At 36.3% G+C, this 26,214-nt stretch overlaps 1 pseudogene; it reads right to left on the bottom strand.

Annotated features, from left to right (window-relative positions):
• Positions 1-5,609: 5,609 nt before the first annotated feature.
• On the bottom strand, positions 5,610-25,742 carry LOC119543793 (annotated as a pseudogene).
• Positions 25,743-26,214: the final 472 nt, after the last annotated feature.

A 26,214-nucleotide genomic window follows, 5' to 3' on the forward strand; every position in this document is an offset into this window, starting at 1 on the left:
TGAAATTGTTGAACTGCAACCCAGTAGCCTTGACTTTTGAAGATGGTATAACTATGTAGCTTACACAGTGTGACAGTGTGATTTTGAAAACCTTGTGGCTCACACTCCCTTAATCCAGTGTATGGAGAGATGAGTAGAAAAATGGGAACAAAAAGTAAATGAATAATAGAGGCGATGGGATGTTTTGGGTGCTCTTCTTTACTTGTATTTTTATTCCTTATTTAATTTTATTTAATTTTATTTATTTTAATAATGAAAATGTTCAAAAATTGATTTTTGGAATGAATGCACAACTATATGTTGGTACTGTGAACAATTGATTGTACACTGTGGATGATTGTAGAGTATGTGAATATATCTCATAAAACTGAATTAAAAATAATTTAGGCAGCAATTTTCTCATCGATATATTCTCAAACTATGTCAAGGTAAATACCAGGGTAAACTCATAGCAATGTGTTTTGAAAGAGTAAACAACTGGAAACCACCTAAATGCCCATCAATATAACCATGTTTAACTCAGTTATGAATTTCTAGGTATTTGTTAAAAAATAATTAGTAGATCTCTACGTGTTGACATGAAATATTCTCAGAGATATAAAGAGATTCTATCAAGTTGCAGAATGATATATAGATATGTTCCCTATTTTTGTAAGGATATATGCAAAAATAGCTTAATAGAATTTATTTTTGCATAAAAGAACATTGTCAGAAATGAGGAAGATCCTCATTTTCACTTCAAATATTCCTGTTTGTTTGAATTCTCTAACAAAATGTTTATGCTACTTTTATTTTAAGAAATAAATAGGGAAAATGGACTATAGGCCTTTTTTTCCTTTTATATTTTCCTATATTGAAAATTTTAAATCAACATTACTAAAAATTGAAACAGAAACTAAAATAATCCAAAGGATGTCTTTAAGAAAATCTCAATGAAGAGTGAATTAAAGAAAGACCTTGTCATAAGCTTATAATAGAGAGTAAGATCCTGGAAGATAGATGTTTGGAAGTACTTTTCCTCTATAATCCTTGAAAAGGCACTTCATTATAAATTATTACATGTAAGTCAGAACCACCTGAACTCATCTTTAGTTCTTTCTGCTCACTACCTAAGCTGAACTAGATCACAACTATCTGCTTCTGTTCAAGGACTGCTAAGAATGATGTCTTCAGCATGTCAAGCAGAAAGAGCTTTACTACAAGGAACTAGATGCTCATGAATTCTTTGGTGGACTCTAGGAAAAATGTCTCTAATTCAAGGGCATTATTGCTGTAGCTGACATCTGGAGGTTAGAAATCTGTTGCTGCAGCTGTCATATCTCCCTTAAAAGGACCTCTTACCTTCACAAAGCTGGTGGGTCTCTGGCATGATAAATAAGGGCAACACAACAGCTTCCAAACACCCAACACTATGATCTTGTCTTCTTACAGAGCAGTAAAAGGAGCATCATTTCCACCTTCCTAATATAAGTGTATTTAATTGTAGGAATCCAAAGTGCATCCAGAATTCTAGCTTCAAGAGAGCCTAGGAAACACAGTTTTTAGTTTTCCTGCTTCTGTCACCAGGAGTATGGAAAGGATGTTGAGTAGATCAATCCATAATACCCAAGATAGAAATTAAATCTTTGTAAGTCTCTTCATTCCACCCAATACCAGCATTCCTCTTGTTCATGACTCTAGAGTGAGGCACAATTTTGAAATAGAGAACCCCCTGAATTTATCTACCACTCCCCACGTTGAATAGAGAAATGTACTGCAACTTGTTTGCTTCCTACTCTTCAAACACACCAACCTTGTTCATGCATCAGAGTTTTAAACTTGCCTTTCCCTCAAACTGTAAAGCCCTTTTCCTGGGTTTTCTCATGGCTCATTTCCTCACCATTTAGATATCTGCTCCTATATAATCTCAAAAATTTCTTTCCTGATAACACCATGTGGAATATTAATCCTCTTCAATGACCTATTTGTTTTCTTAAATATTTTCCTTTTCTTTGTAACACTTACAATGAATGCTAATCAGATAATAATCATCATCATTATTATTTATTTATTTTCTGTCTAAGGTTTATTTATGCTACCATTCCTGAAGGAAAACATCAAATAGTTTTAATTTAATAACAACTAGAGAAGTACCATTTCATTTTCTACAAGCTTTTGTTATTTTTGGAGCTCTGAAGTGGTTTTTGATATTCTTTTTGAAATATAAAATGTGCTATCTGTATTCAAGGAATTTTACCAGGGTACTAGGTAATTTTTAAAGGTGTATCAGTATTTTTAAGGAAGAGTAAATTTACAAGAATTTCTAATTCCACTTAAGTTCTGAGCCTTATAAGACAAATGGAAGTGAGGAAAAGGGTCAGGATAAACTGTGAGTAGATATTCTAAGGTAATAAACGGGAAGAAGAGATAAGTGATTTGAAGTCAGTAGTACAGCTCCAGATTTTAAGAAAAAAACCCTTTCTTAATAAGCAGAAATAACATAGCATTATACAATTTGGAATACTTTTTATCATGCCCAATCAGTTTTTAAAAGATTATTTTATAATGGTCATTGCAGTGGTCACCCTAAAGATGATTTTCCTTGTATATTTATTCAGTAATTTATTCCACATTTATTTATTGAATAGCAGCTATATACCAGGTATTGGTATTGGGATGGATTCCATTTTCACATTTCTAGATTCCATTCTCATGATCAGTTAATGATAAAAATTAGAGGACTCAAGACTCAGATTTTTCCCTCATATGCCATTACTTATCAACTGCCTGAAATTATTTCACAGAGCCAAAATTGTTTTCTTTTCAATCCATCATTTTTCACTAAACGGATTTCCTTCAACAAGGTGGGTCATGGCAGCAATTTAACCAAACAAATATATTCTCTCTTGTGAAGTTGCAAATTTCAAGTTCCAAATACAGGATTCAAACTTGGAATTGATTTCAAAAGAGATATAACAAGTTAAAATAGAAAATTATTGACATAAAGTAGCAGATGTTTTGCTTTCTTTTCTACAAATGATCTCTAAAAATTAAATTTTGAAGGATTTTTGAGGGATAAAGATTAATGCATAATGTTTAGCATGTTAAACTAAACTTGTTGTTTAGTGAAAAGCCTACTAACATATACTAACATATACACTAATTGTAATATGCACACATATTTAACTAAAAATTAACATTAATATATTGAAATTGCAAATTATTTCTGAATTATAAATTATTTTGCTTCATTATTTCATCTAATAATATTACAAGACATTGTTTTTTTCTACAATTTCCCATGATAGGCACTTTTAGAGTGTAAAAATCATATACTGTGTGATTATTTTTAAAAAACAATACATGAAAGAATGGTTTCAGAGAAATGGATGACTCAGCATATCCTAAATTGGCTGCAAATTATAGTATATTAGGATGAAACTCTCTTACATGACTTTATTTTCACAAAGTTATAGCATTTCCTAATATTATAGGATCTAATTTAAATCTTTTATAAGAGAAAATGATGCCATTAGTGAAAGTATTATATTAGCCTGTTGGATTTGTATTGTTCAAAAGCATCATAATATGTTCATAAAACATGTATATTTTTACCATATTAGCCCTAATATGGTGTTTGCTGTTTCCAAAACATTTAAATCTACTCTGTCTTCAAAATGTTCATTGGGTCTCAGTAACATACTTAGGCAATTTGCAAAATATCTTACTAGAAAATATAATTTACAAAAAATAAAATAAATTTAAATGTAAATTAGCTATATAATCCACTTTTCATGCTACATATTCACTCAAAATTGAAACTATATAATTAAATCATTAGAATAATAATAGGAGGTATGTAACTATGATACAAAACAGAGTTTTAAAGTCATGATGATCTATAACAGCTCCTTATAATATATGGTATTTTAGACTATACAGCCTTATTCCCATTTCATAAACATAGAATATAGTTGAATGGAAAGGTATAGGGATAATTTAATCCAAATAGCAACCCTTATGTATAAATTTCCTTTAAATAACCCTCAGTTAAATATTCAAATTCTGTTACCTAGTTCTAGTTATGGGGTACTTGTTATTCAATAAGTTGAAACCTAAAATACTTGGAACAAATACAGTAAGTCTACAAATTATTTAGGGTAGGTCTTATGCCTTAATTTTACAGTTAAAGAAATTGAGGTTCAAAATAATTATGGCTGTATGGCTAATGTGTGATAGTCAGAAATCCTACTTAAGCCACCAACTTTAAGTCCATTTTTTATCCCTAGACTGTAATGACTCCTTAGCCCTATTTTCCAGATTTAATTCATCAACCTGTTTTTGTTTCTCATTTAATTCTGGAAACTCAAGGACATATTAGGTTCAGGTCTGTTGTAGGTTTCCATGTATGTATATCTGTGTATGTCTTACTCTTTAAAAATATTTTGTTGCATTTTTCAAATGTTTAGTTTTGAAAATATTGATTTGCATAAAATTTACCAAAATATTCTCTCTCACTCTCTCTCTGTGGACGGATAAATAGATAGGTAGATAGATGATGATGATGATGAAGATGGTAGGTAGATAGATAGAGATAAATGGATAATGATAGATACATAGCAATACATATATTCAACTATCTATCTATTTATATTTTTCTCCATTGTTTGAAAGTAAGTTGTAGACATGATCTCCACTGACCTCTAAATAATAAAGCATATATTTCTAAAAATAAGGCCATTCTCTTTTGTTATCACAGTACTATGATCAAAATCAGGAAATTAACATTGGTATGAAGGTATTGTCTTATTTATAGGCATTCACATGTCATCCATCATCTAAATATTAAACTTTATAGCAAAATTTTTAAAAAATTCTGATCCATTAACTAATCCAGGATCATGCATTTTGTTTAGTTTGCAAATCTTAGTTATATTTTTATACTCCCCAGTTTACTTTGAAAACAATCTTTTCTGATATATATCCAAATGAATTTGAAATTACAGTTATCCCAAGGTACACAAAAATTATCTGTATTCTCCTATAAATAAAACACTGATAAAAGAACACTTAACATGTAATTTAAGAACTTCAACATAATAGAATTCTCTTTTCCAGTTTTTTAAGTTACTTTTCCTCATCTAAGCCAATACATATTTGACATTTGGGTTATAAGTGTATAAAAACAGACATGTTTGCCAAAGTTAGAATAAGATAAAACAGTAAACAGTGTCCTTTCTGGATATAATTAAGTTTTCAGAGGCAAAGTGATCCAAATGAGAACAAAAAAAGCTGACTTCCTTATGAAATAAACTAGTTAAAAATAAAAATAATCAAAGACGCTAGAGATTAATTCCATAAATCATTCTCTCTTTCCTATCCTTTTAACATGCACGTGTGCACTACATGTGCATGTGTAAATTAGAATACTCCTACTCAATGTTTTGAACTCCTATGACTAAGGGTATGTACTGCAATAAAAGGCCCTGGGGTAAGAAGCTGAGAAGTAGTATAGGTGAATAGAAGACACTTGTCCATCAAGTTATCCATATCAACTTTCTAAAGAGGTACATTATTTAAAAGTCTCAATGGGTTCAGGTATTGACTTGGGCCTTAAAGTGATGTTTAATTCAAGATATTCTCCGCCTCCACCTGCTCCCCTCACCTCTCTCTCTCTGCTGCTGCTTTTTTTTTTTTTTTTTCTGACCAGGAAGGCATATTCCTTTAGCATCATCCCAACTGCTCTTAAATGAAGAAAAGATTGGAAGGGCAACCGATCTCTCAGTTTTCAGGTATAAGAGTTTCATACTCTCCCACTTCTCTGGCAGTTTTTCCTGAGCCATTTTGCAGCAGCAAGGACATTTTGAAGGATCTGCTGCAACTTCATCCCAGGGTGACGGATGTGAATAGTACTGCAGGAACCAGTTTTAGAGATGATTAAGACAATTCCACCTGTAGATTCATTGATCTCTTTTGATAAATTCTTGGCCAGAAGGTTTACAGATACTGGAAATTTCTTTCTGAGATAGAAATATTTCCCTATGATGGAGGGTAAAAGCCTCCTAATTCTTGCATCAGTAAGGAAGAAGGCAAAACTGCCCAAGAGACGGAGCTTGGCTTCATAGGGTTTATATTTCTTTTTTAACTTTCGGAGGGGGATAATCTGAGAAATAGTTTTAATTTTATGCTTGTTCAAAAGACTCCTAAATGTTCCATCTTTTCAGGAGTTAAATTGGGTTCTTCCTTGGTAAATAAACAGATTTCTGCTAAATCTGACTGAATACTATAAGGCAAAGACAATCTGACCCTCTGCTCTTTACTTGGAAGTTTCCATAATACCACCATTAAGAGGAAATTTTCTTTCTCATTCAAAAGCAAGTCAGCATTTTTCCTGGACTTAGAATTTTCCAACAGCGCTCCGATCGCCTTTGTAATCTGCGGTTGGCTCACCAGCGACTGCGCTCGGTGCGGTAGGAGTCTCTGGGGTGGAGGTTGAGGCTGGGATCGAAGTGGACTCCTCCAGGGAGCTCTCGTCTTGTGCGGACAAGCGAGCGGAATGTGATTTCGATTTTGAAGGTAATGTTTTTCAACGACAATGCAAGTTAATTCCAATTCAAACAAAAACTCATGAGGGAGAATTTGATGGAGTGTTTATCCTTCTAATCCCCTTTACCCAAGATCTGACTTTTCATTATCAGAGGTAAATTGACATTACTTATCAGATCATCTTGCCCTTTTTAAAGTCTAGACTTTTCATAATAATTTTATATAAATAGTGGCTACTTTTCTAACAATTTTTTTTTTTTTTAACTTGCCTGGATACCCACCAGTCATATGCACTGCTGTTTCAAATCTGTTTATGTGAATTATAATCCATTTTGTTATAGATATGGTAACAATATAATGTTACCTAAACCAGAGCACTTTTGAAAGAGAAAAGGGACACAATTAATAATTACATCAGGATAACAGGCATAAACTTTCATTTTCTTAGGAAATATGGACATATTGTCATTCTAATCATAGATGATACACGGAGTTAAATGGCCTATATATGTATATGTGTATCTAAATGTATGTATATTCAGTGATAAGCCTTTATATGCTAGGAAATACTAAAAACATTGGGAATATAGATATTGAAGACTTAGTCCTTGCTTTCCTTGCCCTCAGGAAACACAGCCTAGCAAAAAAAGACATAAATAAAAAATACCCTAAATTCAGTTTATGTGTTATATGTATAAAAGGCCTGAGCACATGTGAAGTTCCATAATAGAACCAAGGAGAAAGCAATTTCACAAAAATATTCCACTCAAGGCCAAACCTGAAGCTAGTGCTGTATCTATTTCAAGACAAAAAAAAAAGCTTCTCCAAGTTTTCAAGTGATGTGTAATATGAAAGCCAAGAAAAGAACATTGTTTTATTTTACTTGATATTTGCTGAATTCGAAACAATGTGTGGTTTTACAAAAAATCCAGTCCAACTTTTCAAAGAATGTTAGTTAATGCAGAGTTACAGTATTGGCAGGAAGTTCTTAAACACTTTAAAATTTTATCCATAAGATTTTGTTACCAAAAAGAATTTATGAACAATGAAGGCTGTGAACAGAACAAAATGCATGTCACAAAGGTTCTAAAATCTACTGTTAAAATTAATACATTGAACCCAGATTTAAAGATTCTGAATTGTATTTGCTAAGTTGATGAGATCAAACCTGTTCCAAAACTCATGTGTTAAGTTATAATTATCATTTTTGGAGGAAGGAGTGCCACAACTTTGTAAAGTGAAAATGCAAATGACCATGAAACACTACCAAATTCTGATTACTAGCATAGGTGGTGAAATTGTGATCATCTCCTCTAGTGGGTCAAAGAATTAGTCAGAGTGATTTATTTACAATAGCTATTATCTCCCAATATGTGTAGTAGAGTTTTTTTTATGTGATCTACTACTGTAATTAGTATTTGTAATACTTTAAGTTGAAATTGAAGTATAACCAAATCTTATTTAAGGCAATAGTTTATTTCTTATGATTTATGCATATGTTGAACTGCCATGTTTTCATTTAAATAGCTATTAAAAAGTTTTCATATCTACTAATATCTGCTGAGCATAAATGATCACCCAAAGCAAGCATTCCTACTCTATTTTTCCTGCCTGAATTTCAGGAGGTTCCAGACATAAATATAAGAAAGGACAGATACTTTCAGTGTCCAATGCTTCAAAAATTGACTATGTCTTTTACACATCCAACAGTTTAATATTTGGAAGCCTTTTGTGTGTGTCTGTTCTCTAAGAAAACCATTACCATTAACCTCTATTTCTTAACCATATCTAAACAGTGAAACTATCTTTCCTGGGGTCTTAAATCAGATTTTAGACTTCTGATTTGTGCTAGTGGAAATGTAAAGTGTTTATCATATGCTTTTATTTTCCAGGTTCTTTTTTATCCTTGCTACTTTCCAATGCACAAACCTAAGTGTTCTCTGTTGAAAAGTCCAAATTCTTAGCAACATCAGGATTTTAAACATTATATTATTGTTTATATCTCAGAGAAATGATAAGCTCTCCACTAAAATCCTCATTACATTATATCAGCAAACTCTGACTATATATTGCATCAGTCTCTATTGTGTCTAGTCATATACAGGTGAATTAGGCCTGGCTCTCCTTCAAGAAACTTAGTGATAATATTGTATAGTAAATATTGTATAGTAAATATTGTATAGTAAATTTGTTTATGTAGCTTGTTCAAGCATTATTTCATTTGATCCTCACAAGAACCTTTTGGGATTTTTGCAAACGATCACATTATGGTCTAGTAAATTAAAAATTTTTTAATGATACAAGAAAATTATAGATACAGTGTGATTTTATCTAAAACTCCTATTATATGCCTATAGAATACCTGCATAAAAGAAGCTTTTACATAGTTTTATACAGTGTATGCAAAATAATGTCTATTTTCCCATTTGTGTTTTCAAATATTTTTTGAAAAATTTTATAATGGACATATATTGCACTCATGAACTCATGATCAGGAATACACGTAGTGCTCATATTTTTAGGTAAACACTTTATTCAAAAAAGCCAAATGAATTCACAAAGATATATCTACCAGTGACTCTTGCTAACAAAAGTAATTCACAGATCCCCTGTCCTCTTCCAACCCAAGACAAACACGCCAATAAATTGATAAGGAAGTCCCAAAGTTTTCCAAGATTGCTTTACCTAAAAATAACATTATTCTTTGTGTTTTACATATACCTCTAGTACAAGGTCATTTCAATTACAATTTCCTGTATAAAATAATCCAAATAAATAAAATATAATTTAATCAAACTTTCTTATAAGCATTTCTCATAATGAGCAGTCTACAAATCTGTCAATCGAAATTTGAGTATAACCAATATAGCAATTTGTATTTTTTTGCAATTAATATCATTTAAATAACAATAAGTTACCTGAAAGTTGAAATCATTTTTTCGTTGTTGATTATATAAATAAAGATAAAAACAATGTCAGACTGCAGTTTCACAGATAGTTACTTTGGTGTTAAAAGAAAGCAAATTTATGAACTGCAGAAAAGTCAGGATAATTATATTGAAGTAAAAGAGATTCAAATGAGTTAATTTGAACTTGGTTTTTCACCAGAAATGAAGAAAAATGACAGCAAATATCTTGTACTACAATTGATAATACACATAATTTATAAGTACTACGACAGTAACATTCCTTCTTTTTCATATACGTGTCTGCATGTGTGTTCCTGTTTGTGTGGATCTGGCTTCTTTTTCCCTTATTTCTTTTTTTACTCTCTGAAAAGAAGGCCTCTTAATTCCCTACAACCTGAGCTGTGTCACCAGGAAATGAAGGATTAGGCAATTGGCAGTGAGCTGTTGATAACAGTGGTGAAATTCTATGATCTTAAGGAGAGAGGTGATTTTTAAGGCTTAGCTAAGGTAAACAATGGCCTTGAGAAGCTGGGGCTTCAATGTAAGAAAGACTCCACAGGCCTGCCGTTACTAAATGCCAAGCAACTACAGATGCAGGTTGAATACACTCCATGGGTTTTTGAAAGTGCCTTGATTCATAATAAAACAGTTCTTAAAATCTTGAAACTTCCTTTTCTTTTCTTTTGTAAAAATTGAACAGAGCCTGCTGAGATATTGTTACTATACAAAAAATGGTTTCATAAAGAAACGTGTTAGAATCAAATAAGTAGATCAACTAGTGTTACCACTTATATAAGAAAAAAAAATATTACTATAAAAGTACTCCAGGGCTTTCTCTGACTCTGTATTATGGGCTTCAAAAATTAAAGCATGACTCAAAGTAATACAAACAGAGCCACCCTCAAAAGGCTTTGACTTTATTAAGTTCCCTTCTCTCCATGGCAAAATTATCTTCTCCCTCCTGCCTCTGGAAAACATGCTCCTTTTCCTAGAATGTTCTGACCAATGCTATCAGTTTTCCTATCTTGGTTAACTCTAAAGACTGCCTAATACTGAAATGTATTTAAGGCTGGCACTGATGTCAGATATCAGATTTTATACCTTCAAAATCCACTTTGTCAATTATTCCAGGCTGACATTGTGGGGTGAGTTGCTACAATGATAGGTCATGGGAACAGGACACCATAGCAACTTTCAGTAAATGATCCATTTATTACTTGCACAGCATAAAGAGCCCAGAAAGGGCAAATAATCTCCTCGTCACACAAAGAAACCAAAAGAGCAGGCAGGGCCAGTCTCCCAGGATGGCAAAACCTTCTCCAGGTCGGGTTGGTGGATGGCAGTTCTGCATTTCCCACTGTGTATTCTTCACACTGGAGAAGAGAGACCAACCTACACTGTTTGAGTGTGGTTTTTATCCACCTGCTGCTGAGAATCCTGTTCTGATAAACATCTGGGGCTGCTTGTTCCTGATTTTGGGTTTAAGGTCTGGCCAGCCCTTTTCATTAGACATCACATCTCCTGCAGGTTGTGGGAGGGCACACAATAGAAAAGGAGGTAGGTGTAGTAGAAGGACAGAAGATGACTGCTTAGCATGTGTTCATCACTTCCCCAGGGAAGGATGTGGAGGAGGTGAGGTCTGTGTGATGGCTGCTTAACAGGTGTCTGTGATTTCCCTAACAGACATCTATGAGATTCCTTTATTTGGAGTAGGGATTATAAAATGTCTAATATGAAATTGTCCCCTAGTGACAGTTAATAGCTCTCACAGATAATCACCTTTTAAGAATATGGGTCAAATTGGGTTTGGTAAACTTATTATCTTACCTTCTGTGAAGTTTAGGGTTGAAGAGAAAATATAATGATATATTTTATTACTCAAATGCTACTGTCTCTAGAAAGTCCTTTCCTAAATCAATAGCATTAATTCTGGTACTTGTCAAACAGGAGAATCTGCCAGGGCATGTACCTGTGACTTCACCTCTAAATCTCTTATATTCCTTAATCCCTCAAAACTATTTTGTTAAAATCATGTTCAAATAAACACATAGAACGTACTACCAAAGGAATAGTATTATACTACTAAAGGATACAATATATCCAAATTAGAGATTCTATCCAACTCAATTGACATTGTATTGATAATACCCCTTTTGCAAAAACTAGTTAATGTGACAAATTCTGTCCTGAATCAAATGAGTGATATAATTTTATAAGACACCAGAAATATAACCTTTTGCCAAAACAGTTTAAGAATTCCTTTTTTCAAAGAAAATGCTATTTAACATATACAAAAGTACTAAATGAAACACTGTATGGGCAGTTTATTTGTAAATGAAATAATTATTAAAGTCTTAATAAAATTATCCCAGATAAATGACAATTTAAAAATGTTTTAAAAAGGAGAAGGTATCAATAATTTCTTCTTCTAGTCAACATGAAAAAATAACTCATGGATACACTCATTAACTAGTAAAGAGATGAAAGCCAACAAGTAAATTAATATGGTATCACAATTCTAATAACTATTAGACAATTATTGTAAAGGCCTGTAACTGACAATAAGTAAAATTGGTGGCCTATTGGCATACTTACTATACACCATTTTTTGAGTTTTTTCTCTTATTTTTCCTTCTCTTTACGTCACTTTTTTTTTAACCAACCACTCCTTTTTACCCTAATCCTTACTTGTACAAAATAGCTTGTGGAAGCCTTAAGTATTTTTTTTAGCAACGCTCATATTTCAGACACTGAATAATCCATACAAACTTATGTTCTAAAGAGCAATACTGTATTCACATCAACTTGTGATAATGAACATGCTTTGGTTATTTCATTTATGTTCTCGAGCTACAATATCTATGAAGCAAAAAAGATACTGCAATGACATTGTTGTAATTGTTCTTAAGCATATTTAAAATATAAATATAGGGGAACAGGAAGAAAGGCTTGATATTTAGAGCAGCATATAGGATTCTGTCTAGTTTTGTTACCATGGATAACATTATAGCTTGCCCTATTGACCTAAGCCATAGAATAGACAGAAGCTAGATACAGACAGACAAATAAAGTACAATGTGTATATAGAAGGATCTTTTCTATGGAGAAAGAATACAAATGAGGAGAATATTTTTAAATGTAGAAGAATAATGGATATCTTTAGGAGACCCATGTAAAGGAGCCTCTGCTTATAATGTTAGTTACTTCTTTTGCTGACATGGATCAAAACAAAAGAAGAGAGTCATAAAACAATTGTAAAGGTTAGAGTCATGCCATCAACATGGCGACATAAGACATCCACTGAGAAAACCTCCCAAGAGATTCAGCAAACAAAGAGACAAATCTCACTTGCTTAGAAAATTGGGGAATGGTAGAGACTGGAGAAGGACTCCACAAATGCTGAAATGAAGAAAAATAAAAATATCTGGTAAGAAATTTCTGCCCCAGATTCACTGGTTCACTTCCCGTTCCCTCACTGGGACCCGTGCAGCCTGGGAGTTGCTCAGAGGCAGCAGCTTGGATCTTCCCACTTCCCATCAGGGACACAGACTGTAGAGCCACTCACAGCAGAGAGTTGTAACCCCACACATATCCAGGCACAGGGACCCAAGTCCACAGAGTTCCAGGGCTGAACACGAGCTGCCAAGGAGTGCTGCACAGAAAAGGGCCCCTCAGGGGCAGGGAGATACCATGGTAGAACTGCAGCTTTCAAGAGGTGTGCTCGCTCATTTCAGTTTCTGTTGGCTGGACAGTGTAAACACAAGACAGACTTTTCTGGAGTGACGCACCTTTCTGGATTGACCCCTTCTGACTCCCTGGGTGGGGTACCCTAATGGGGAAAAAATTAGAGGCAGAAAAGCCTCACAGGGAGAGACAAAAAATGGGGTGGGGGAGGGTTAAACTGAACTCCTGTAAGATAGAGGGTCACGGGAACAGAAAAGTATAAGGAAAATCGGGCACTGGGTAAGGAAGAGAATTTCAACAAATCATAGGAACTGGGGAGAACTTCTGTTTGTTTTGTTATGCACAAAAACAAACAGAACAGATCAAGTTTTCCAAAGAAGGAACAGAGGAAAGGAAGCTTTCTCCTGAAGGTGAAACAGTTACACAAAAATTGCAATCTTAAAAATTGTACCACATATATAGGGCAAGAGTCACATGAAGAAGAGCTGAGAAAATCTGAACTATTAAACAGGGGCTGTTCTAAATATCGAGAATAAGTTGGACCAAGCATGAAAGAAGAGACTTTACACAAAGCCAATCGGCAGTAATACCCTAGACAAGAGGGAGAAAGTGACATTCAGAGGTAACTCATCAGGATAATCAGATGCCCAGACATCAGCAAATATTACCACCATACTAAGAAACAGAAAGATATGGCTTATCTATGGGAACATATTAAAACTTCAGAGGAGCAGAGAATTTGAAAAATCTAATGAAAGAAGTTCAAAGAAATCTCTTAAATCAATTCAGGGAGATGAAGGAAAATATGCATAAAGAGACAAAGGTTATTAAGAAGAGAATGTGTGACCATAAAGAAGAATTTCAAAGAAACATAATAGAAATTATGGGGATAAAAGGCACAATAGTAGATATTAAAACTACAGTAGAGGCATCCAACATCATCCTTTTACCAAAGCCAGATAGAGATACTACAAGAGAAGAAAATTAGGACCAATTTCTGTTATGAACATAGATGCAGAAATCCTCAGCAAAATACCTGTAAATCAAATCCAACAGTGCGTCAAAAGAATTATACACCATAATCATTTGGGTTTTATCCCAGGTATGCAAGGGTGGTTCAACACAAGAAAATCAATTTATGTAAAACAGCACATTAACAAAACAAAGGGAAAAAGCCCATGATCATCTGGATTGACACAGAAAAGGCATTTGGCAAAACCCAGGATTCTTTCTTAATAAAAACATTTAGAAAAATAGGAATATAAAGAAACTTCCTTAACATGATAAAGGGCATATATGAAAAACCCACAGCTAACATCCTGTAAGATCTAGAACAAGACAAAGTATGCCCACTGTGACCACTGTTATTCAGCATTGAATTGGAAATTCTTGCCAGAGCTGTTAGACAAGAAAAAGCAATAAAAGGAATCCAAATTGGAAAGAAAGAAGTTAAACTTTCACTACTTGCAGATGACACGATCCTACATATAGAAAGTCCTGAAAAATCTACAACAAAACTACTAGAGCTAATAAATGAATTCAGCAAATTGGTGGGGAACAAAATCAACATGCAAATTTCAGTAGTGTTTCTATACACTAGTAATGGACAATCTGATTAGGAAATCAAAAACAAAAATTCCATTTACAATAGCAACCAAAAGAATCAAATACATAGGAATAAATTTAAACAAGAATATAAAGGACTGTACACAGAGAGCCACAAAACATTGCTAAAAGAAATGAAAGAAGATCTAAATAAATGGAAGGACATTCTGTGTTCACGGATTGGAAAACTAAATATCATTAAGATGTCAATTCTACCTAAATTGATTTACAAATTCAATGCAATCCCAATCAAAATTCCAACATCTTATTTACAGAAATGGAAAAGCCAATTATCAAATTTATTTGGAAGGGTTAGGGGCCCTGAATAACCAAAAACTTCTTGAAAAATAAAAACAAAATTGGACTCACACTTCTTGACCTTAAAACCTATTACAAAGCTACAGTGGTCAAATCATCATGGTACTGGCACAAAGATAGATATATTAACCAACAGAATGGAATTGAGAGATCAGAAATAGACCCTCACATCTATGACCAATTGATTTTTGACAACGCTGCCAAGTCCACTCAATTGAGAAAGAATAGTTTCTTCCACAAATTGTACTGGAAGGATTGGATATCCATATGCAAAAGAATGAAAGAGGACCCCAATTCACACCATATATAAAAATTAACTAAAAATTATCAAAGACATAAATATAAGACCCAGGTCTATGAAACTCCTGGAAGAAAAATTAGGGAAGTATCTTCAGGATCTTGTGTTAGGCGATTGCTTCCAAGACTTCACACCCAAAACACAAGCAGTAAAAGAAAAAATAGATAAATGAGACCTCCTCAAAACTAAATACTTTTGGTCATCAAAATATTTTCTCATGAAAGTGAAAAGACAGCATACTCAGTGGAAGAAAATATTTGCAAACCATATATCTGATAATCGTATAATATACAGAATATATAATGAAATCCTACAACTCAGCAATAAAAAGACAAACCACCAATTAAAAAATGGGCAAAAGATTGAATAAACATTTCCCCTAAGAGGGTCTATCAATGGTTAAAAAGCACATGAATAGATGTTTAACATCGCTAGCTATTGGGGAAATACAAATCAAAACCACAATGAGATATAATTTCACACCTTCTAGAATGGCTCCTATTAAAAGCAAACAAACATACATACAAACAAACAAACAAAAACACAGACCACTACAAGCGTTGGAGAGAATGTGAAGAACAGGAGCACTCATTCACTGCTGGTGGGTATATAAAATGCTGCAGTCGCTGTGGAATACAGTTTGGCTGTTTCTCAAGAAGATGAGAATATAATTGCCATATGATCCAGCAATCCCACTACTAGGTATATATCCAAAAAAACTTAAAGCAGGGATGTGAACAGACATTTGCACACCAATGTTTGTAGTGGCATTATTCACAATAACCCAAAGATGGAAGCAATAAAACTATCAACTGATGAGGTATAAACAAAATGTGGTGTATGCATACAATGGAATATTATTCAGCTTAAAAACAAAGTGAAATCCTGATGCATATGATAGCGTGGATATACTTTGAGGACATTATGCTGAGTGAAATAAGCCAGACACAAGAGGACAAATATCATATGACCTCACTGATATGAACTAATCATAATAAGCAAACTCATAGCATTTAAATCTAGAATACAGGTTACCAGGGGATGGATTGAGGTTAGAGAATTGAAAGTGGCTGCTTAATTTGTACAGAATTTCTATTTAGCTTGATTGTAAAAGTTTGAAAATGGATAGAGGTGATGGTAACACATTATTGTAAGGGGAATTAACAGCACTGAATCATGTGTGGGATTGTGGTTGAAAGGGGAAGTTTAGGGTCTGTGAAAGTCACTAGAAGGACAACTAGAGGATGAAACATGGGACTGTATAACAGGGAAACCTAATGTGGATGATGAAGGTGGTTAATAGTACAAAGATCAGAATGTTCTTCCATGAACTAGAACAAATGTATGTCACTGTTGCAAAGTGTTAATAATAGGATGATATTTGGGAAAAAATATACCTAATGAAAACTGTGGACTATAGTTAACAGTGATATTATAACATTATTCCATCAATTGTAATAAAGCTACCACACCAATCCTAAGTGTAAATAATAGGGGGATGCCTTAGTTTGGGTTTTCTAGGGAAACAGAACCAACAGGAGGTATCTGTAAACATGAGATTTTATAAAAGTGTCTACAGCAACTGTGGGGATGCATGAGTCCAGATTCCACAGGATAGGCTGCCCGAGTCCAAATTCTGTAGGGCAGAATGCATGAGTCCAAATTCCATAGAGCAGGCAGCGAGCTGGCAACTCCAATGAAGGTCTTTGATGAACTCCCCAGGAGAAACTGTCTGGCTGAAGAAGTGAGAGTTTTCTCTCTTCTCCCTTAAAAGTCTTCGACTGATTGGGTTAAATCCAGCTGATTGAATTATCTCATTGTGGGAGTCATTCCCTTCTTGATGTAATCAGCCGCAGATGCGATCAATTGCTGGTGATTTAATAAACCAGCCTTCTGCCACAAACGTCCTTGCAGTAACAGTTAGGCCAGTGCTTGCTCAACCAGACACCTGGGTACCAACAACTGGCCAAGTTGACACATGAACCTAACCATCACAGGGGGTCTGACCGGCATGGGGTTTTTCTTTCGTAGCAATAAAAAGTTATTGTTTGGAAATAGATTGTGATGGTAGTAGCACATTATTGTGAGTGTAATTAACACTGAATTATATAGATGAATGTGTTTAAAGGCATAAACTTTGGGTATTATATGTTACTAGAATAAAAATTAAAAGATAAAACACACAACTCTATAACTCCGTGAAACCTATTGTAGTCGATGGGGAAAAAACGTAAAGGTTGACTCATTAATTTTTTCCTGTTTATAATTGCAGCACAATAGAATTAGGAACAGGGATTCAAAAACATTCTCTAGCAAGAGTGATTAAGTGATTGTGGTAGGCTTTAAAAACGGGAAATAGAAAACGAACACGTCTTTTCAAATTACTGAATCTGAAATTCCAGAAATTTCTATTTCTTCCTGTCTTGCTCCAAATGAACTTTAATGTTTACCAATTTCTCCTAGTGTGTCTATTTGAGATAAAGTCTATTTTAAAATGTATTTTATAGGCCAGAAAATGAATTCATCAAAGGAAGAATTTTGTATTTAGGTGTATAATTAGGTATTCTTTGTTGACAAATCCCTGAAATTTGTGTCCCTTAACTACAGAGGGAAATTCTATCTAATATTTAGGGTTGTGTATAGCAAAATAGAGTATTTAGTGATGAGACACATAGACATAAAGAATAAGGTTTTGTAATGTCTAGTTTTAGAGAAGTAGTTATTAAATCATCAATGTGTCTTACAGTTTATGGTCAATTTAAAATGTGGAACAATGGTATTAAATTCTAGAATTGTCAATGGAAACTTTGCTTACACTGGCACAACTCTAGTAGTATGGACACATTTAGCAAAAGGAAAACACAGTGGCCAGATTGTGCCATATTGTGGATTTGGGATTAATAAAAAATAGGACAAATGAGTAAACTCTATGGAACAGAGCACAGTTTTAAATAATGTGAATAATCTTAGATAATAGTGATAGAAATGGAAAAAAAAATCAGTGAAAATCACTAAATTAAATGATAAGGATTATAATTAATTAAAGTATAGTCATTAATTTAGAAACTAATTGCTACTAATAAATACTTGCATATATTAGTCCAGGTAGGGAGAATTCCAAATTATGTAAGATTTTTCACACAGGTACCACCCTGGCTTAGAAAAGCAGTGTACTGTTTGTCATCATTAATGTCCTCAGCATCAAATCCTTTATTAATTTTTTTTTTTAAATTCCCCAAAGATAAGTTAAATAGAACACTGCATAGGTATATAACACATTGGATGTAGATATCTGCATTTCTCTATTCCTTTAATGTTTTTATCTACTCATTGATTGGTTTTATTTGTCCCTATGTTTTATTGATATTTGTAGCAGTATTGCATTTTGGGGGCATATGGTAGTGCAGTGTTAGTATTTAACAAAAACAAGATTGAATTGCAACATAAATTAATAATTTGAGAAAATAAATTAATATTTTGAGAAAGTTTAAAGGTTTTATGAGTCACATTAGAAAGAAGTATTATTAGGAAAGGTAGGCTCTGAGGCCAGATTGCATGGGTCTCATTTAGTTCAGTCACATACTAGAAATATGACATTGAAAAGATTACTTAATTTCACTGTGTCTCAGTTTCCTTATTTGTAAAATGGGGGTGTAATTATGTATTTCCTCCTTCAAGGGGTTGTCATTAGAATTGACTAGACCCTTAAAGCAGTGCCCAGCACAGGGAAAATGTTAGTTCTTATTATATAACTGCATTCTTCATCAATTTCCTATTCCTGTTGATTTGTAGAAAATGCATATAAAATCATGATTAAGCATAGACAATATAAAGAAAAATTGTTGAAACAACTGTAAAAATTTTTTTCTAAAACTTAAGTTAGAAGACATTGAAATTTATAGGTTTGCCAATGACCACAGTGTGTATTTCAATTTCCAATTAGCATGCCTGAAATTCACTGCTCATAACCCTTTTTACTTCCTGTTAAGATAATCTCAGTTCTTATTCAAGCCATCAAATTTTTCTTTCTGGTTAGCAAGAAATAAGTGTAATCCATTTTCTTCTGACTTTATATGAGCTTTCCAACTGATGTTAGTGAACCTCATTAGAGATCTCCACTTGAAGACAGACAGCGTTTTAGGAAAAAATTAGAATACAAAATAAGCAACAGGAGTTATATCCTATATTCCACAAAACACAAGATATTCTTGATAAATCTCTAGAGATTACAGGGAAGAAAGCACAGTTGTGAATATACTGAAAGGGGAATTATCTACAAAACATCAAAACATCCAAAGTGAGAGTGAACATTTCAGTCAGGCTTCCAGAGGCTTGCTCTATATAATGTCAATGAACTCCTATACATCCTTTATAAAGTATGAAAATGGAATGGTTAGTAGCTTTGGTAACCATCTCGATTTGCTTGAACTTCCTTTTTATCCAGGGAACTACAAAGAAGAAACAGAAAACAACTGAGTCAGACTGACATACCAATAATCCTTTACAGCACTAACTATGACCTCTGCCCCTGTAGAGAAGAAACAAGTCATGCTGACACCCACAAATCTGCTTATCTTCACTAAATGGCCCATTCCTGCAGAAACATCCTGACTGTCCAGTTGCAAATTAGTGAAACATAGCCCAAGGGCACCCTGCCCCAGGCAACTCACTAGTTCACTCTCCCCTGCTCCCCTTCCCCCTCCCCCCATATCCGCCTTTTGTCCCTGACAGTCATATAAACTGCTTCCCCCAAGCTCACCTTCTAAGCAGCAACTTACCTTTAGTTCTGCTCTGCACATATGCTACTTCAGCTCAATAAACCTTTCCTACATGTTGGTTTTTATAGTTTGCAATCTGTTTTCAGCAAAACAGTCTGGTGTCAGAAGAGTGGGATTCAAAGGCAGATGCTAGGATGATGCCGGGATGGCAGCTCAGGAAAGACCTTTGTACCAACAAGAATCCTTTGTGTTCTGTCTTCTCTGGGTCCATTGTCCAGCTCACTTGGCTTGCCTCGCTTGGATCTTTGTAACTCCCGCCACATTGCAGTTGAGGTCAAATCCATTTGCTAAAGTCTGGTTGGGCCCTCAGGTACGGTCTCTGTTTTCTGCCATCAAGTAAGAGAATTCTCTACTCTTTCTCTGTTAGTATGGGAAACGGTCATTAACTCTGGGGAAGCACCTCCACAAAGGACAGCCGCTTATTTTACTTTATGTAACTTTGTACCTAATTCTTGTTCTTTGCTGAAAAAGTGGACAAAATTAACCTCTGATGACCCTAAGTTTATTTGACCTCCGTGGGAAGTTTTGAACGTTCCAAATTTAATTATCTTAAGGAAAAGTTAAGCTCTTCAAAAGTTTCTACCAAACTCCCTGAATGGGATGCTCTAAATAAGTGGCTTTTAGAAGCTAGCAAACACCAGTGCAAAGCCCAGCTGGAATCCATCAAAGAATAAATGAAAGACCTTAAAGCAGAGATTCATGACCTTATGAAAGACTTTAAAACAGAAACCCATAATCTCATGAAGAACTTTAAAGCAAAGACTCATGTTCTAATGGAGACTTCCAAAAGAGTTTCCTGATTTCTGCAAGGAAACTGAAAACAAGACTTCTTGCTCTAGTCAAAAGTCATCATTCTCCCCTCCATGCACTCATGCTCCTTACCCTTCCCAAATCCCCAAACCTCTTTATCCCTCACTGCCTACAACTCATCACTGCCCCCCCACCTTTAATCCTGAGCTTTCTCCTCTTCCCCCTTGCTCCAACCTTGTCTCTCAGTTTCCCTTCAAAATTAAAACACATACCATCTGGGATGAAAATAATGTTACCAGAGTCATGCCCTGGTAGGTTTATACCCCATGGACTCAAAGTGAATTAACCAGTTTTGTTAAAAGCCTCCCGAATCCCCAAGAAGATCCTGCCAGCTTCTGCCAGCAGTCTGAAATCCTCTGTCTCACTTACAAGCCAGGCATCTCTGATCTTTTCCAACTAACCCAACTAGCTGTTGGCCGAGCTGATGCTCTCCATCGGTTTACCACAGGGGTCAGATCAGACTTCCAATCTTACCTTAAGCAGGAATGGCCTCCTGAAGAACACTGAGATGTAGCTCAATGCATTGTAAAACTTTTATTGGATAGTATCCCCACTGCCTTCCCTAGACCATTCAACCTCTCAAAGGTCCAAGCCATAAAAGAAAAGAAATATTCTTTCTATGAATATTGCTTCCACTTCACTGAAGCTTATCATGTAAACTCTGGTCTAAACCACAGCCATCCTGGAGTTCTCCTTAACTATCATTCCATGCTTTTAGAAAGTCTCCATCCTGAACTGTCCACTCTAATCAATCACAATGCTGTTGATTGGTAAACTCTTGATACCCAAGCCCTCCTTTGAATGACTGCCAGATTTCAGGACTCACTCCTGTTAGAACAAAAGGAGAAAAAGACTAAAGTCCTACAGCTACAACCAAGACAAATTCAGTCTCTACAGAGCTGTTCACTATTAAACCTGCCTCTTAATTACTCTAAGGGGCAGTTTACCACCACCCACCCCACCCCCAAAGCAGGAGCCTGCTTCTACTGCAAACTCCCCGGGCACTGGAGAAATGAGGCCCATATAAAGTTCGCTAAGAAAGATCCAAAAATCCTCATCCACAAAGAATCCATGGGAGGAAATTATGCCCCCACAATTTAACCCTGATTTTTCAGCATGAAGGAGTTCCAGGGAGATTAGCATATATATATATGTCTACCACCATTTCAGCCATCCTTCTCAGGCTTAACCCAATAACTATTTGTGGTAGCCCTCTTTCCCTTCTCGTTGACTTCAAGGCTACTCTATCTGACTTAAACCCCACTGTATCACTCCAGGAGCCTCCCCAGAGTACAGAAGTTTACACTGTTGTGGGCATTACTAACCATCCCTTTTCTGTTCCCCCCTCCCCACCTTCTAGATCTCTCCCTTTTGTGCTCAGGGGCCTTAGGAGAATTCACCCCTTTCTCCTTTCCTCCCACTCTGACATTTGTCTCCTGGGGTGAGATTTACTCTCAAAGTTTCATGCCTCTATGGACTTTCAGACAAAGGGAAGAATTTCACTAACAGTTGAAAACTCCTCCCAAGGCCTCATCTTGCCCCCTGATTTGCACAGTTTTAAACTCCCCATCTGTTGCCTCTAGCTCCCTTGTATCTATTCCCTGCACCTTACGGGCTACTGATTCCACCGACATTGGCCATGTCCTTAGTGCTCCCCCAATTGTTACTCAAGAAAAGCCCTCTGTTTCCCTTCCCTCTCTTCCCCAATACCCTCCAAGCCCAGCAGCAACTGAAGGAGCCAGATCCATAGTCCAAAATTTGCTTGCTAAAAGCCTTATTATCTCTTGCACAGCCCATATAATACCCCCATCTTCCCAGTGAGGAACCCAGGAAACCAAACAAGCGCACAAGATCTCAAAATTAATGCTATTGTACCTAAAACGCCTGTTGTCCCCAATCTGCCTATGTTCCTTAACCTAATCTTCCCTCCCCCCAGGCCAAATTCTTTACTATGTAGAACACTGTAGTGGTTTCTTTTCTGTAAAAGTTTCACCTGAGAATCAATACCTTTTTGTATTCACCTGAGATAATCAACAATATACCTGGACTGTACTTCCCCAAGGATACACTGACTCTCTCATTTCTCCCAAGTGTTAAAACAAGATCTCATGGACATTTCCTTTTCTCAATCAACTCTTCTCCAATATTTCGATCATCTTCTACTCTGTTCCCCTTCTATTAATTTCTATATTTAATACTTCTTAACACTCCTGACCACTGTAGTGCCAAAAAGGCACAAAGCCTCAAAAGAAAAACTTCAGTTTGCCCAGCCCTTGGTTAAGTTCCTCAGCCATATGGTCTCCTCTCAAGGGCTCTCATTAGACCACTCCCATCTCAAAGCCATCCTCAATTTCCCCTGACCCAACACCAAATGACAGCTCCATGCATCTCTTGCTGGGCACTGCCACTTGTGGATCCCCTCCTTCTCCACTGCTTGACCTCTTTAAAAATTCCCAGCCTGAACCCTTCTCACTCTCTGGCTCAGCCTCTTAGCTTTCCAGACTCTACAGCAATCACTGCTGAAACCCCTGTCCCTAGGGCTTACTAATTACTCTCTTCCTTTTCAACACTTTGTGGGTGAGAAAGGAGGGAATGCACGTGAGGTGCTAACGCAGAAACATGCTGATCATTAACTCCCCATCGGCTATTATAGCCAGACCTTCGATGCAGTTACTTGGTCCTCCCCTTTTGCCTACATGCAGTTTTATCCACTGCAACTTAAACTCAAGCAGTTTCCAAAGTGACCCTGGAACAGATGACCCTAGACTCGGTTTTCCACAATCTTTGTGCTTCATGGTGTGGAACCTTTGCTAAACAGTCACCACACCTAGCATTTCTCTGCCAGCCATCTAGCACACCTTGAAGCTTGCTAATTTAGTAATCCCCACATGTCCATCAAGCCTGTTAAAACTCTGAACCCAGCAACCTCCCTCCTTGAATCTGCTGAAGATAATGAACCTCATGACTGTTTCCTTCTTCTTGACTCTGTTCTCAGTCCAAGGCAAGATTTGAGTAAGATCCTGCTAGAAACCCAGAAACCCCTGACTATGTGTACTTTACTGATGCCTCTTGTTACCATGATGAGCATGGAGACTTAATTTCAGGGTATGGAATAACAACCTCCTCGGGAATTGCTGAGCATGGGCCACTGCTAGATTCTCCTCCGCACAGCAGGCAGAGCTTGCTGCTGTTGCCAGGGTATGAGAACTAGCTCGAGGAAAAGCTGTCACCATTTATACTAATAGCCACTATGCCTTTGGGGATTACCCATGATTTAGGGATGCTCTGGAAACACCATGGCTTCCGCACCTCCTCAGGGCAACCAACGAAAATGAGGTCTGGGTAAGCTGTCTCCTTGGCAGCCTTCTGCTCCCCAAAGCCATTGCCATTGTCAAAGCTGCAGGACATAGTAAGATGGATTCAGAAGAAGCACAAGGAAATGCATTAGAAGATTCTGCAACCCACCAAGGAGCTGCTATGCCTGTTGGTGGAAAATAACACTCTATTCAGGTTCTTCAGGGGCCAGAAGGGGCCCTCTTTAAATGATATCATACAAGCCCAACAAACTACACTCCCCTAGACATCAAAACACTTAAAAACTGGTGGGTATCAAGGCCCCAAATCTGGATTGTGGGTTGGACCAAATGACCTCCTTGTTCTCCCCAATGTGCTCACCTTCCTATGATGAAGTCTTTTCATGCCGAGACACACTGGAGCCCCAACAAGTTGAAAAACTTAGCAAGAAAAGACTGGTGAGGCAACTTGGGAATAGCACCACAACAAGAGTCACTCACTGAAGCTCTGCCCATGATACGGCCCAGCACAATCTTTCCACCTGCCTCCTGGAAAATTCCTACCACTTCAGGGGACTTTCAAAATCTGGCAAGTAGATTTCATCCAGCTTCCCCTCTGCCAAGACTGTAAGTATTTTCTTGTTATGGTCTGTATGTTCTCTCAGTGAATGGAAGTTTTTCCAGTAAGGCAGGCAACTGCAACTGCAGTGACCAAAATTCTCTTAGAGAAAATTATTCCTTGATGGGGGGTTCCCCATGAAATCCATAGTGATTGTGGTACCCATTTTACTAGGCAGCCTCTTTCTAAATGCCTGCCGACCGTACCCATCTTACAGTGCCTCCACTGTGCCTAGCACCCTCAGGCATCAGGATTAGTTGGACACACTAATGGCATAGTCAAAACCCAGTTAGAAAAACTCTCTGAACAATTCTCTCTTCCCTGGGTTAAAGTCCTTCCCTAGTTCTTACGAACTTACGGGGATGATCTTTTGGCCCTCATCAACTTTCCCCTATGAAATAGTCAGTGGTAGATATATGCCCTTATTTCCTTGGTCTTCTACTGCAGAAATCAGGTCTTCTTTAGCCTCATATTGTCAAAAACTCTCACAAACACTCTCTGAATGCCATAAAACTGTTTCTGAGTCTCTCTCCACAGAGCTACCTGTTGCTCCCCATAGACCCAGGAGATTGGGTTTATTGGAACTGACATCTCCAGAAGCATGGTCTGGAGCCCTGGTGGAAGGGACCCTACCATGTCTTTCTCATCACCTCCAGAGCTGCCAAAGTTTGAGGAGTAGAATCCTGGATCCATCTGTCACAGCTAAAGCCAGCTCCTCCACCTGACAGACCACCGAAACCACCGGAGACCTGACTCTGTAATTCTGCCAAGTCCGGAAGCAGACAGCATCTGATGCAGACTGCAATCCCAAGACCCCATACCTGATCCTGCAGAAGCAGATGCCACCAGAAGTAGAGTGCTCTCCCAAGACTCTGTACGAGGGCTGAATATACCTTCCCCCATGACTGCACCCCTGTGGGATAATGAAAACCACCCCTGCTAGCACTGCTACCTGTTTCTTACCTCTATTATCATTGTAGCCCTACTGTGGGCAATTACCAATTATCTTTCTCCCTCAATTCTGCCTCTATTACACTTTCCCTATCCCTAATTCTCACCCTGTCCTCCTTTCCTACTGACGGGCCTTCTCATTAACTATCTTAATTTTCTTGAACTTCCTTCTCATCCAGGGAACTACAAAGAAGAAACAAAAAACAACTGAGTCAGGCGGGCATACCAAAAATTCTTTATGGTGCTAACTATGACCTCTGCTTTTGCAGAGAAGAAACTATGCTGACACCAGCAAGTCTGCTTATCTTCACTAGACGGTCCTTTCCTGCAGAAACATCCTGCCTGTCCAGTTGCAAATTAGTGAAACATAGCCCAAGGACATCCTGCCCCAGGCAACACACATAGCTCATTCTCCCTTGCTCCC

This window comes from Choloepus didactylus, chromosome 9 (assembly GCF_015220235.1).
Source record: "Choloepus didactylus isolate mChoDid1 chromosome 9, mChoDid1.pri, whole genome shotgun sequence".
In the NCBI taxonomy this organism is placed as follows: Eukaryota; Metazoa; Chordata; class Mammalia; order Pilosa; family Megalonychidae; genus Choloepus; species Choloepus didactylus.